Genomic DNA, 14561 nt, shown 5'->3' on the forward strand with positions numbered 1-14561 from the left:
ATCAGCTGCTGTATTGTTTCCCTCACTGTAGTTTCAGTGGTTGCCATGGTCACACAGTGAGTGGCAAGTTGAAATAGTTGACCCTTCATAGACGACAGTGGCAAAGAGCTCCACATGTTCACGAGTGCGACATGGAGTTTGAAGGATGAGAGTATTTAACAAGCTGGTATGGTCTAATGACAGATGAGCTGAGTTGGGAATTGTAGGTTTTCGCATACTAGGCACTAAAAGTGGGGATATCACGACCTGTTCACCAGTCCCCCAACTTTGTCAAAATGCAGTACTAAATCACTGGAGCGCCCCTTTAATATGACTAACCCATTTCTTGAAATTTGCAAATCTCAACAACACACGAAAGTTCAGGTCTTTGGATTCATTTTGTTGCTGTACTGAACAGCAGTGGCTTTAAAGACAGAGGGAGAGATGTGACTCTGCAGCTTTTTTGACTAAATAAGGAGTTCAGTGCCAGGAGCCATGGTGTGGCAAGGAGCCATCAAGAATGCTCTGCCTTTGTGTGTTTGTGTTTGCGTGTGTCTGGTCAAGGGAGAATCTGAAGAATGCCCCTCACCCCCTAAAGAACCCTGGAGCCCCCAGCCTTAATAACACCCCAATAAAAGAGCCCTATTAGTGTAACACACACACACAAAATCCAGGACAAGCATGCTTTTCTATTCATGGGCCATTTAAAACAATAGAACAATAGATTCTGATATTGTTAAGCAATTCAGCTCTGGTCCCTGAAGATGCATAATTTGCTCCATTTCACACCTTTCATTACATACAGTATCAACTTGTCACAACAGTTTACAGGCTGTGGCCATAATAACAATATAAAGCTCCTGACGTCAGTGGATGTGGCAGAGCAGGAGAACAGGGAAGATTAACAGCAGCAGAATCTTTTGACTAGCAGATGGAAGTGAATGGATTCACTGACACAGAAATGTCTTGAGGGATCATCCACCGGGTTCAAGTCATACTGAACTTCAGAGAGAATAACAAAGTGTTGCCTGGAAGTAAGCGAAAGCTGAGCAAACTGGAGAAATACTCGCTGCATAGCGGCCTATTGTTTCAATGGAATTTACCATATAAACAGAGGACAAAACACGGGGCGGGAATAGAAAGAGCTGACCAAGACACATTAAAATGTTCCAGGATCTGAACTTCAAACTGATTCTGTGGCTTGTCATTTGGCTCCATCTAGCGGTTATTTTAGGTACTATTTTTCCCTTTGAAATTGCGTCCTTGTGGGCTAGGGGTGAAGGCACATATATCACTTTAACACGCTCCATTACCCTTCAGAGAGAAATGTAGTGTACGCTACATTGAACTGACAGCTGTAGTTACTGTTTTACAGATTTTACATGCAAAACATATTAGGACCTTCTAAAATATGACGCTATGATGCCATATGATGCTTACATGTGCTTTACTATTAAACTATCCAGAAGTCCATAAAACATGTAGTGATAGCCAATAAAACAATATCTTGTAACATTCTGAAAGCAGCATTTCTAGATAATGAGTACCTTTACTTTTGGTAGTACATTCTGCTGTTAATACTTTTGAATGCAGGACTTCTACTTGTAGAGGAGTTATTCCTAGACTGTGGTAAACAACTTTTACTGAAGTAAACAAAAAAACAAACACTGAAGTGAAACTACGGCGTGACCCCAAATGTTTTGATGAAGGTACAACTAGTTAGGTCACCAGCGAGGAGCTCAGGTAACACGCAGGTACATATGGGATGAAAAGGTCACTAATGTTTGATGGAGGAAGAATATGAATGGAGTAAAAAAAAGTTTAAACCTTAGACCTCAGTGTTATTAAGGTTTCCTGAAACTGAGCCAAATCCAGTGGTGAGCTGAGCAGTAGACCAAAATCCTGTTCTGTTCTTTCCCATTCAGCTAACATGTTAGGCCTCTGGCCAAAGCTTACAACGAGTTCAACAGCAGTATAAGCTTCATTTCCTGGATCAACAGAACTACACGAAACCAAAGGCTGGAAAGCACAGTTTAGAGCACAGCTGTTCCTTCAATATTTCTGCGTCAGGTACGAATACGTACAGCCTGAGAAATAAAGAGCTTATGTTAAAGAGCATACACAGTGTGATGATTATATTATGTCACAGATAAACTGCCTCATATGAATATAAAGAATACTGAGAGCCTGTGGTGTATATTACATATTAAATCTAACATAGTTGGATTGATGTAGATTAGTGAATTGTTGAGATAGACTCTCCTCCCACTGATACTGCTATTATTACAGCACCAGCCTGCCATGCCAGCAGCTTCTCATCATCACTCACCACACCCAATCAGCCGCAAGCCGAGCAGAGCAGAACTCTGCAGCAAAGGAAGTTTGATGAATGTAACCACTTGACACGTGCACATAGAGTGGTGTGGAGAGAGAGTCAAATGCACAGATTACAGCAAAATTATGGCTTTCCCCTTAACTTCCTGCACACAGTATGTTGTGGTGCTCGTGTGTGTGTGTGTGTCTTTTGGTGGCACTTTGATGGCTGGGTGAAAATAGGCCAAGTGTCAAATAAGGACAGGTTTGGTCTACATGCTAACACCTCACACTTTCTATGCCCGCACCCTCTTCCTTTTCTCATTATGGCTCTCACCACCTTTTATTATCAATATGGTATGATACCAAGAAGCTGCAGTAAGTCTTCAAACTCTCTCTCAAACTTTTGGCTGGGCCTGCAGAGTCAGTAAACAGGCAACAATGTGAAAACACGCATTCTTCTTGAAAGGTGTGCAGGAATGCTATGACTCAGAATGAAATCACCTGCCAGGAAAGGTTGGAAGCAACGGGTTACAATCACTGTGTAAATGAAAGAGGAACATTCCAGTCCTTCAGTCTCACCATCAAAGAACTATACAAGAGAGGAGATACACTTGGGGGACAGATGATGAGGGATGAAGCAGCAAATATCATCATTACTTCCACTTGACTGTCTTACTGGGGACAACCCTGTCGGAACCATGTTCATGACATCACAGAATCACAGATCACATGTCAGAATGATCTAGGCCTCATTATGCACAAACACTCAGATTATAGATGATTGTTGAAGTTGTTTTTTACACTCTACTGCACAAGCAATGCTTTGGGGCGGGGAAACATTTGTCTGTGTATATATAAGTATTTAATTTGCGTCTGCTGTTGTTTTGGTGATGAAACAGAGATGGATCTTGCACATCACAATATCTGCATTCTGCCTTACATAATACATGTGTATGCTGACATGTTATTGACTCCTATTCATTACGTTTCCAACCTGGTCCATATTATTTGAGTGTCATTTGTAGCAAATATAGATCATTCTAAGTTTTGGAAATATCTCAATCTGTATGGACCAGAAATGTGTGGTTTGTGTGTGTTAGCTGTAGACTTGTGAACCTTACAGAACTGCTTCTCAAACCTGACTGTTGGGTCTGATCTGCCTCACTGTCACTGCCCTCAAGCTCACTGTTATCACAATCAGTAGGAAAATACCTGAACCACTCGATCAGCCCCCTTTTGCTCCTTTAGTCCACTATTTCCTGTGAATTTACAGCTAAAACATTGACATTTTCATTTATAATACTCTACATATCCAACATCATGCTCGATGCATGATGTTCTGAAAAAAGCAGCACTTTAACCATTTCATCTCCTCATGACTCATCAGAAACATGTCATATAGTAAATATGTACATGATATGATCGTTTTCAGCCACGTTAAGTCAAGTTGCAATGACATATATTGCGCCGCCCTGAACGCGGACCGGGTGGCACGCCCTCTCGCGGTGTGAGACCCGCTCCCGGCGGCGGAGGGCGCAAGTGGCCACCAGTCGGCCCCCCGGAGAAAAGCCCCAGCTCAGTCGGTGTCCGTGTTTTACCTTATTTGGTGTGGAGCCCCTAATTGTAAGACCGGCGAGAAACATCTGTACGCTGCCGCTGCAACCGTGCGCGCGGGGGAGCGTGCTCGTGCGCTACAGCCCATAAACAAACGTTCTGTGTAGGAATGAAGTGAGATGGATGGACGAGCTCCAGAGCCACACAGAGTCAAACCGCCACACTACGAACATCTCAGTGTTCAGTGAGACCTGGTCCTGAAGAAACCCGCAAACCCACAGAGTGGAGCCTCCGAGGCTGGACGCGTTAGAAAAGTTAGCGGTGCGCGAGGCGTGGCGCCGCGGAGAGCGGCAGCCCACCCGGCGCGAGCGGCGCACCCTCCGGTGTCACCTCTCACAGAGCTGTCACACATCATCATACATGACCGAAAACTGCATGACACCCATCCACAGCGCGTGACCCGGAGCGCAACCACAGCGACATTTAGGCAGCATCACACCAGCGCGTCCACGAAACTTACATGTGTGTTGTAGCCTGTGCTCTCCAACTGTCTCCGCGTCCACTCTGTCAGTTCCTTGCAGTTACTTCGGTGTGTGCTGCACCGAGGTCCCGGACCTCCCTCCCCACGCGCAGTCCCGGTCAGGGTGGGTGTATTGGTTGTAGCCGACTGTCGGCGCAAAAGGAAAGATAGAGATGGTCCCTCCGCTCTTTTGCTCTTTTCTACCTCTGCGTCTCTTCGATCTCTCTCTCTCTCTCTGTCCACCACAGTGAGAACCTTAATTGGTAAACGGGTAAAGAGGTGCTGGGGGTGTTTCTCTCTCTCTCTCTCTCTCTCTCTCTCTCTCTCTCTCTCTCTCTCTCTCTCTCTCTCTCTCTCTCTCTCCCCTTGCCATGTGCCTCTCTTTTTTTACATGGCTGACGTCATGACCGCGCCTTCAGGGTTTTAAAGGTATGATGTGACCAGCTGTGCAGTGCCGTGCCATTATCTCCCATTATCTCTTTTTATTTTACCACGGGGGTGTGTGGTGATAAGTCATCATCTGCAGTCTTTCCTTGTGTGTGTGTGTGTGTGTGTGTGTGTGTGTGTGTGCGTGCGTGTGTGCGTGTGTGTGTGTGAGACAGTGAGAGATGTAGGTCCCCACATCTCTCTGCAACATGTCCTCCTTTTCCTGTTACCTGTTATTGTAACAGACTAGTGACCATGGGGAGCTTTGTTTCTCTCAGTCGAACCCTGCTCTGACTCAATACAGGGATGGGAGGGGTGTGTGTGTGTGTGTGTGTGTGTGTGTGGGTGGGTGTGTATGTGTGGGTGTGTGTGTGGTTGAGTGCTCTCCAGCTGAGCATTGGCTCAGGAAACAGGAATGTTCGGCCTCTGCTGTGCCCTCTACTTACAGTTCATCAGTCTGGTGAGAGGATGGAGGGAGGAGAGGAGGAGAAGACGCGAGGCGGAGGGGGAGGTGGAGTGTTTGGGGAATAAGTAGAGATTACTAATTGAAGAAGACAATTGCAAAATCCTTTGAATATGCCTGTAACTACATCACTTCCAGGATCTACTTCCAGAATAAAACACTGAAGCAACAGAGATGAAAAGAAAAACACTACTGAGTCTTTCTTCAGCTTTCTCAACATTGTCCTTATTGTCTTTCTCCTTCCAACAGAGCCAGGCTACCTGTTCCCCCTGTTTCCAGTCTTTATGCTAAGCTAAGATGAGTCACTGGCTATTGACTGTAGCTTCATATCCACTGAACAGACAGTAAGTACAGACAGTCAGAGAGTGATATCCATCTTCTCATGTAACTCTTGGCAAGTAAGTAAAAAAAAAAAATCCTAAAATGTTGAGCAGTTCTTTTAAAACATGTTATGGTGTCCTGCAGTTTGGCATCATGCAACATTCCTGTAAGGAATTCCTCTTCAATCTCCTTGAAAATGTAGCATTCAACTTCCCATATTTCTTGGTTTGAGAGAGGAGGCTGCGCTATGGAGCAAAGACAGGAGACGACAGAGGAGCAGAGGAGGCGGGGAGATAGAGAGAGTGGATGAAGAAAGGAGAAAAGATGGTGAGAAGGCCATACAGACAGACAGACAGAAGGAAGAGGAGGAAGAGAAGGAGGGCAAGAGGGAGAGGGAAGGATGTGATGGACAGAAAAACTACAACATTTGTAGTCATCAGCTTGTCCCTTTGAGACTGATTCATTTTTCTACAAAGAGGCGAGCCATGAAATTGGTCTGTGTGAGTGTGTGTGAATCAGTGTGTATTAATAAGAGCCAGATGTTTGCTGTTGTGGCTTTGAGCTTGTCCAGTCGGTCAGTGACATCATCTGTATGCAACTTGTGGAAGTTACATCACCAGAGTCTGCTGGGATAAACACACACACACACACACACACACACATTTTTATGTAATTGAAGAGAGATGGAGCACAACAAATAAACATCACATTTTTGTGACAAACCCATACACACCGCTGTGCTCTCAGCCAAACAACATTTACTACTACTGTCATGCGGATGACACTCAGATCTATGTCCCAACAACTTACACCTGCTATACTGTCCATCAGAAATTACGTGTTGGATGTCCCAAAACTTTGTCCAACTAAATGAAAGTAAATCACGAGTAACTGTATTTGGTCATCAAAAGTCCATCGCCACTGTGCAGAAGGCTCCCCTTTCACAATCATCATCATCTTCATCAAACCTGCAGCCAGAAACGTGGCTGACCTGTCCTTTAACAGTCAAATCAGAAATGCTGTTTTCCTCCATCTGAGGAGTATCTCAAAAATCAGGGCCCCTTTCCCGATAACCATTGATCTAATGAGTTAACAAGTTGAAGTTGCCATTGAGAGCTTCTTAACGTCATCTGTCTGTGGTGCTAAAGATGATGCTGAACACACTTCAAAGAAACTCCAGAATGTTCTGTAATATATTAAAAATACATACAACACAGCATATACTGTAGCTCTTGTAAACAACGCAGAGAAATGTTTAGCACTTGAAAACCTGAAATGAAGCAGTAGAGGTTCTTATGAGTTTCATCTATTGTGAATGTCAGCATTTCTGTACAGTGCTGTATGTGTCAAACAACACGCGCGCATAAAAGAGAAGCCAGAAGACAGAATCTGACAATATCCTATAAGGAAAATGTCATTTCAGCCAGAAGAGCTGAATACAAATGAATATGAATACAAAAAAAGGAACAAAAACAATAAAACTTAAAAATAAATGTGTGTGTAGTTCTGCAGCTTCATTCTACAGGTGAGTCAGAGGCACTTGTTAATGTAGAACCATTACTTATATGTCAGTAAGGGATGCTTCAGAGGAGAAGTTCTAGGTGTTGACAAACACGTTATATCCATCCTCATATCTGCTGACTGCATAATAGGATGTCATAAACCCTTTATTAAGTGTTTATACCTCCATATATCTGCAGCTCCCAACGACATGCTGGGGTTGCTATCAGTGGAAGCTACGCCTGTTACAGTTCATGTGATTCATTCAGCAGTGACTAATGGGCGTCTGAGTGCAAAGCAGAAATGTAGTGTGGCCCAAGATATTTCCTATTTTTAGGATTTGACAATGATGCCTTAATTCTGCATTAAACACAAACCAGCATACAATAATATATAGTATCATGGGACACTGACGATACAGAGGATATGTGCCTTCCATTTTTGGGCAAAAAAAAAAAAAAAAAAGCCTTCATTTGACAGAGTCTTTGAAATGGGACTGTCTCAGGTGGCCCAAATTCAGATGCAGTGATCCTAAAAGGCCGAATCACATGACTGGACAGGAGCGGCTCTGCAATCCTGCATTTTAAATTTGACTTCAAGCAAAGTAAGCAGGCATTAGGAAAATGTTTTCACACACAAAATGGAAAAGTAGAGATAGCGAAAAAGCTTCTTGTTAGCTGGGTGGACACTCTGCTTGAGGAGACAAATGGTAAGGTAATAAAACTAGCTGCTATAATGCACTACTTCACCTGAGGGGGTTCAAGAACATTGATCAATATGTATGTAATCAAAAATGAATGATTAGAAAACTGTTTGCAGTTAATGAGTCATGAAGAAAGTGATCAGTAGGCTGATACCCATACTGTATCGAGGACTTCAAATGGTCTCTGATTTCTGTTGTCCACTGCTATCTACTGAGAAATATCAATATCTGCTTTTATAATGCGTGAAAAACGAGCACAAGATCTCAGACAACTGATCTAATTTAACTCAGCATGTGATGAATTCATAGAAGAAGGAGAAGAAGAAGAAGAAAATGACAGACTGACAGAGAAAGTGGTTAAAAATCAGGCAGTCCGGGCCCAGCTGACAGCCTCATAACAAGGCTTCTCTGTGTTAGCCAGTTAAGGAGCTAAAGTGGTAAATTGTTTAACTGGAAGTGATGGAGGAATGCCTGTCTAAAATAGACCTTGTGCACTTACTTTCTGACACTTGTTCTCCATCACACACACATATGATTGAGCTAAATATAAATACACATGCCAACAAACTGCATACATGCTCTAACATTCAGCCACTACCAACATGACTGAACACAGACACGAGGCCTGAGCACTTAGAGTAGACCCATAAACAGCTCATTAAATTCCTCTTGCAGGTAATTAAACAAATATCTTCTGTCTCTTTACTCGCATTCCTTTCTCTCTCACGCCCCCCCCCCCCCCATCTGACTTGAACTCAAAGGCCCTCACACAAGCACATAAAAGTGGCTCCCCTATGACAAAGTGGAGTAAGTATGGAAAAACGTCAGTCATTAAATGGAATGGAGTCCATATTTAGACATAAATAGGACAGAAATATGGAGTGGCTTTTCTGACCAGAGGAGGCAGACAAATCAGTTAGACAGGAAGAGCAGCGAGAGGAACGAGGGATTGAGGGATGGTCACGAAGTACATGTGACCAAAACGAGGTGAGAGTGAGCCAGTGCATAATGATGCCATGACTCTTAATTCTCAAAGACTGGTACCACTTTGTAACAAAGCACCTTCATTCTTCTTTCTGGCTTCAACTGCAGACTTGATCTATTAAAAACTTTTCTTCTTGCCTTTCAGACGTTTAGAACGTCAGCACGGGTGGCTCATTAGAAAGTGGGAAACCACTGAGTATTTTTCAGTCAAGCTGTTGTAGTCTAACCACTGATGATGACTGGATCAGTGGAGGGCCAGGGCCCTGAGATGAGTCAGAGTCAGAAACGCTTTATTGATGCCTGAGGGGAAGCCAGTTGAACCATCCATTGTAGTTTAACCAAAGCAAGTAGAATGTAGACGTAAGAGCACGATTCAAAGACGATCAGTAGGTATGTTAGGTCAGGGTTAGAGAACAGTGTCACCTGTCAGAGGGCTAGAGGCATGATTCCTACTGTGGGCTTAATCATGGGTCAAACCTAGAGATGCACCGATTCTGACGCTGATATTGCATACTGGTCTGATGCTGACTCAAATAGCTGAATCGGGTGTTGTGATAATGATCTGATCTGGTTCTGGATACCATTATTTTAATAAATAACAATTCAGTACAATTCTATCTATTTTATTTGTTACATTTTGTTTGTTAGGGAAGCAATGTTTCAGTCAAGCATGACCTTGCACACAAGAGAATGATCCCAGTCTGTTCCACACAGAGAGACATACAGCTTATTAAACCCAGTATAATGAAACACTGGTATCTGGTCGTTACACTCTAACCAAAGGCCAGGCCCTGGTATCAGGACTGAACAAGCTGGATCGGTGCATCCCTAGTCAAAGCATGATGCAGCATGAATATTGGTCATTAAAAACTGAATTAAACACAGGAGAAAAAACGATCCAAAACAATAGAAAATGAAGGATGCAAAGCTGAGATGAACCGAACAATAAAACCTCTAAGCAGCAAGACAGCAAACACAGCCAGACCACAACAGAACAAGAGCTCATTGTCATTACAGCACAAACTGCCACTTATGATCTCCTGCACCTGCACATACACTCCTTCAGCACAGTTAATGTGTGGTATCAACTCCTTCCACAGCCACAGTAAACTATACTGTGAGGATTAAAAGTCACAGAAGACAGTCAGGACCCGAGCAGAGTAATCACACTGAGTCACCGAGCAGCAGACTCTGATGTCTGATGTCTGAGTCACACACACGCCAGACGTCAGAAGTTTGGGAATAATGAGATGTTCGCAAGTGTATTGTGTGTACAGTGTGTGTGTGCGTGGCAGTGTGTGTTTGTCTGTTTTTTTCTTTGTATTCCCACATTATACAGCCTGAGAGGTAATCAGGTTAAATGTTATGTGGTAGTCTTTAGCCAGCCTGGAGATGAAATCATTGATGCACTCACATGCCAAGCATGTGTGTAAATATGTTGTGTAGGAGTGTGTGTGTGTATGTGTGTGTCTCCGTAAGCCAGATGTAGTCAAATCAGCTGGTCAGAGCCAAAGGCGTAAAGCAAAACACATATGCACACGCACACACACGCACACACACACACACACACACACACACACACTGCATATTTTGAGAATCTAGAGTGGTCAAGATTACTTCTCTTATGTTAAAACCCATCAAAACCATTCAGTCTGAGCCAAAAAAATCCTAATCACTTCTCGTGTTGTCGTTGGCATGTTACCGCCACCAACAACTGATCAGAGGAATAGCTGAAACCATCGCAGGATGTCAGTCGCATTACATGTGTGTCCTTGCGCTTGCACAGTACAAACTAAAAACATTGTGCCACAGTGCTACTGGTGGTCAGAGAACTCCACAGGGTACCTTTAAACTATTCCCCAAACCAGTTCTTCAGTTCCAAATGTTCTCTGAAAGATGTATGAAAAATGTATTCAACACATTTGTGAGGCCTCAGCGATTCAAACAATGTGCTTCAGTAAGAAACTGAACGTAAACATAACTTTCTTTGTTTGAAAGAAAACGCCACAGGCTATCTTTCATTGCAGTGCTCGTATGACACGACGATAAAAATCATTACCTAAGTGGCTCACAAAATGTTGATTTTCTATTTCCACCTTCACCACATTAGAATAGACAGAGTAGTGTCAAGGAAGATAAAGATGTCTGACTGTCTGAACCTTTGGTCCTTTGAATTTCCACTTTAAATTCCCGGAGGAGGTGAGGAGTGAAGATAGATTGTGGGATGTTTTAGCTGCTTTGCTAACTTTGCTACAATGTCCAGTTCTCTCTCTTTCTCTTTTCACTCCCTCCCTGGCCATATTAAGAGAAGAGAGAGAGAGAGAGAGAGAGAGAGAGAGAGAGAAACCTGGATCTATTCCCAGATCTTCAGTTCCTGTTGGGTAATGAGTACATGGGGCTGAGGCAGGACGAGTGTGTGTCTGTGTGTGTATTCATGCAATCAGCACATGCACACTTTTGTGAGTTACAGCAAAAGTAGAATATCTGTTTGTGAGGAGCCAGTCTATCAGTAACTGTTATATATCTGTGTGTGTGTGTGTGTGTGTGTGTGTGTGTGGGTGTGTGTGTGTGTGTGTGTGGGTGTACATTCCAATTGGCTATTGAAATTAGATGGGTGTTCAGCACCAAGACAAGACATTCACAGTCTTTAAAAGGAGACCTGACTGAACCAAATGAATCAGATGTCAGGAATCTATTGCTAGTAGCTACTGGCTATTGTGGCAATACACACACACACACAAACACACACACACACACACATACACACACAACAAATACATCATCACCAAGATAGAGACTGGAAAGTGATGTAAGTGGTGCTCTGAGGAGGGTGGTCTCTCCCCGACTGAATTCCCTTTGAACTTGTGTCTGTATTCCGCTCTATAAAGCCTCTTAATCCACCGTCTGTTATATACATATAGGTTAGGGACATTTAACAACCTGGGAATGCACATACACGAGTACATTTAAACACTCTGACGCCCTTCTCCATCTACAAACACAGCCTTTTAAGGTAAGCTCTCCCTTCCTTTCTCTCTGTCTGTCTTTGCCTCCTCTCACTAACTCTGTGTCTGTCTCCTTCAGCCTGCCTGCACACCCCCCACTCCCAAACCATCATCAGCACCTCCCCCTCATTGTGTTTCTACCCTTCTTATTTTTTCTGTTTCTCTGGCTCTTTCCCCAGCCAAGCACTGCTGGATTCCCTCATGACCAGCGCGCCTCTCCTGGGTCTTCTAGTCCCTTGAACCCATCTAAACAGAGAGGAGACATGAGAACAGCGGTGAACGGGCCAAACAGAGCGAGCGAGGAAAAGAGCAAAGCAAACAAACAGAGGCTCGCGGCGCTGCAGCGAGACCGGCTCTGGATATCAGTGTTTTTCTCTCAAGTCAGGGTGCAAAATGGTGCTGGTGGACTGGTGTTTGCTGGGTTGGCCGCGTGACAACACCAGTAATGTACTCTCACTAAACTGGACTCTAGGGCAAGATAACATTTCTTAAATCTGGGTCAGGGGCTGAAAAACATGAAGAACCCCTGACTGTTTATGAGTTGCTGGCTTCTGCATGTGTGTGTGTGTGTGTGGGGTATAGAGATGGAGAGATGGGCTCCAGTAGTTTTGTCCATATAAGGGGGGAGGAATGGGGAGAGAGAGAGGCTATGAATGACTGATCTCCCTCTCACCCTCCCTCCCTCCATCTGCCCCCTCTTTCCTCCCCTGAACCTAGTTTTTATGTTTGCTAAACACACACACACACACAGATGCATGGGTTGTATTTGTGCAAACACACTCCAGTACTGTTTCAGCGATCCCAGTGACATCATCATGACCCCCCTGGCTCACTGACTTGTCAGTTAGGTGTGACGGACTGTGTGTGTCTGTGTGTCTGTGTGCATGTGTGTGTGAGAGTCTCCTCTTGCTCAACCAGGTGACACTGTGTGAATTATGTGCATTACATCACCGCTGCAGGAAAACACAGGTACGCTACACACACTCATGAACACATCAGCCCTGTGTGACCGTGTTCGAGTGTGTGTTTCTGGAATCCCTTTGTCTCTCCGTCAGCCGCTGACTTGGTGCATGATCACATGATTGAATAGAAGGTGACAGCTGTCCTCCTCACCTGCATCTGGAATGGATTCACTGGAAACAGATGTTAAAACGAAACAAATAATGATGTCAGATGAACGGAGGCCCAAAGTACTTTAAAGTGATGCATTCCTTGTGTGACTATGTGTGTGTGCTACCACATGATGCATAGAAAAGAATGTGTGTGTGTTTGGTGTGTGTGTGTGCTGTGGGGGGGTTGAAATCAGAAACCTTTTCCAGTTAGAAAAGGCTGAGAGGAGAGTGGAGGAGGTCTGAAAAATGTATTTTGCCTGTTTCCTGGCTGACCCTCATGATCTGTCTCTTTGGCTCGACTCCTCACCCCTATCCTTCACCATCTTATCATCATCATCATCATCATCATCCCCGCGGCTTGTTTTCCTCTTTGTCTGTTTCCTCTCTCGGCCTCTTTTCAGTCTCTTCAGTCCCAGACTTCTTAGCCTATGTCAGTGTGTCATTTGGTTGGCGCACCACGCTGGCCTAGAGTAAAATATTGGATGAAGAACAAAATGACATCCATGGCCCCCTGACTTTTCCTCTAGTGTCACCATGAGTTCACGTTTTTCATTTTTAGTGAAAATGCCTCAACAACTATGGGATGGATTGCCATGAAAAACATTCTAACAATCACGCTGCCCCTCTTTAGTGCCATTATCAGATCAGTTTCTGATTGTCGGGTACTTTGGTTAATGACCAAATACCTTCAGAACTCATTATAATCCCATCAGCCTCAACTGTTCTTTGTGTTTAGTGCTACTTAGAAATGTTAGCATGTTAGCATACCAAACTAAGATGGTGAACATGGTATAGATGCAAAATTCAGTATGTTAGCATGTTGACATTTGTTTTTAACACAAAGCAGTGCTGTGCCAAAGTACAGCCTGATAACTTCTGATTTTAAAAAAGCCAGGAGCAGGTTGTATAAAAAGAGAGGACTTAAAAATGTGTACAATTGCAGACTAATTGTGTTAAAAGCGCCTTTAAAAATAAAAGTATCTAAAGGACAGTTTGGGGTTTAATTTGACTTAGAAATGGATTAGCAGAGGGATGTTGTATAACGGAGGCTGAGCTATCTAATGCACCGTCTTATGGAGCAATTCTGGATAAAAAAGTGAATGGACAGCAGAGTTCTGGGGGGAAACATAACAAGAGACAACAGGCAGAAACTTATCTTCATAGTTTTCCATTATCACTGAAAATGTGTAGCTTAAAACACTGAGAATTAGAAGTGTAGTTGGTGTGTTTCCTGTGAAGCCTGAAAATCTAACCTATATTCATATAGCATATAACATTCTCTCTCTGTCTCTCCCTCTCTCTCTCACACACACACACACACACACATGCATATCACAGTTCAGCCAGACTGATCGGAAGGCTGCTCCCGCATGAACTGCATGACATCATATGATCTCATTACTGAAGCAGTTGAGCCTGACACACAGACCTGCAGAGGCACGACCTGAGAGAAAGGGAGAGAGACAGACAGACAGAGAGATCCAAGTACTGCAGAGTTACCTGGTTTCATATACAATACTTCGGTATACATACATATATTTTACAGTTTTTATACATTATGGGTGATTTTGTATCTTTTTTGTTTATTGTCTTTTGTTTCCCCCTGGATTCTATACAATGTCTTTTATTTTTTGTTTTATTCCTTTGCTTTGGCAGCACATGAATGTACTTGTCACAC

The 14561-nt window shown here is 43.5% G+C and overlaps 1 protein-coding gene across 3 annotated transcripts in view; it reads right to left on the reverse strand.

Moving 5' to 3' along the window:
* Positions 1-4591, reverse strand: part of flna (filamin A, alpha (actin binding protein 280)) — a 49593-nt gene extending 45002 nt beyond the window's left edge. For all 3 annotated transcript variants that reach the window (XM_041946636.1, XM_041946637.1, XM_041946635.1), the window contains exon 1: positions 4370-4591. The gene's annotated coding sequence lies outside the window, so the exon portion shown is untranslated. The remainder of the gene's footprint in view (positions 1-4369) is intronic.
* Positions 4592-14561: the final 9970 nt, after the last annotated feature.

This window comes from Chelmon rostratus, chromosome 10, assembly GCF_017976325.1.
Source record: "Chelmon rostratus isolate fCheRos1 chromosome 10, fCheRos1.pri, whole genome shotgun sequence".
NCBI classification, from domain to species: domain Eukaryota; kingdom Metazoa; phylum Chordata; class Actinopteri; order Chaetodontiformes; family Chaetodontidae; genus Chelmon; species Chelmon rostratus.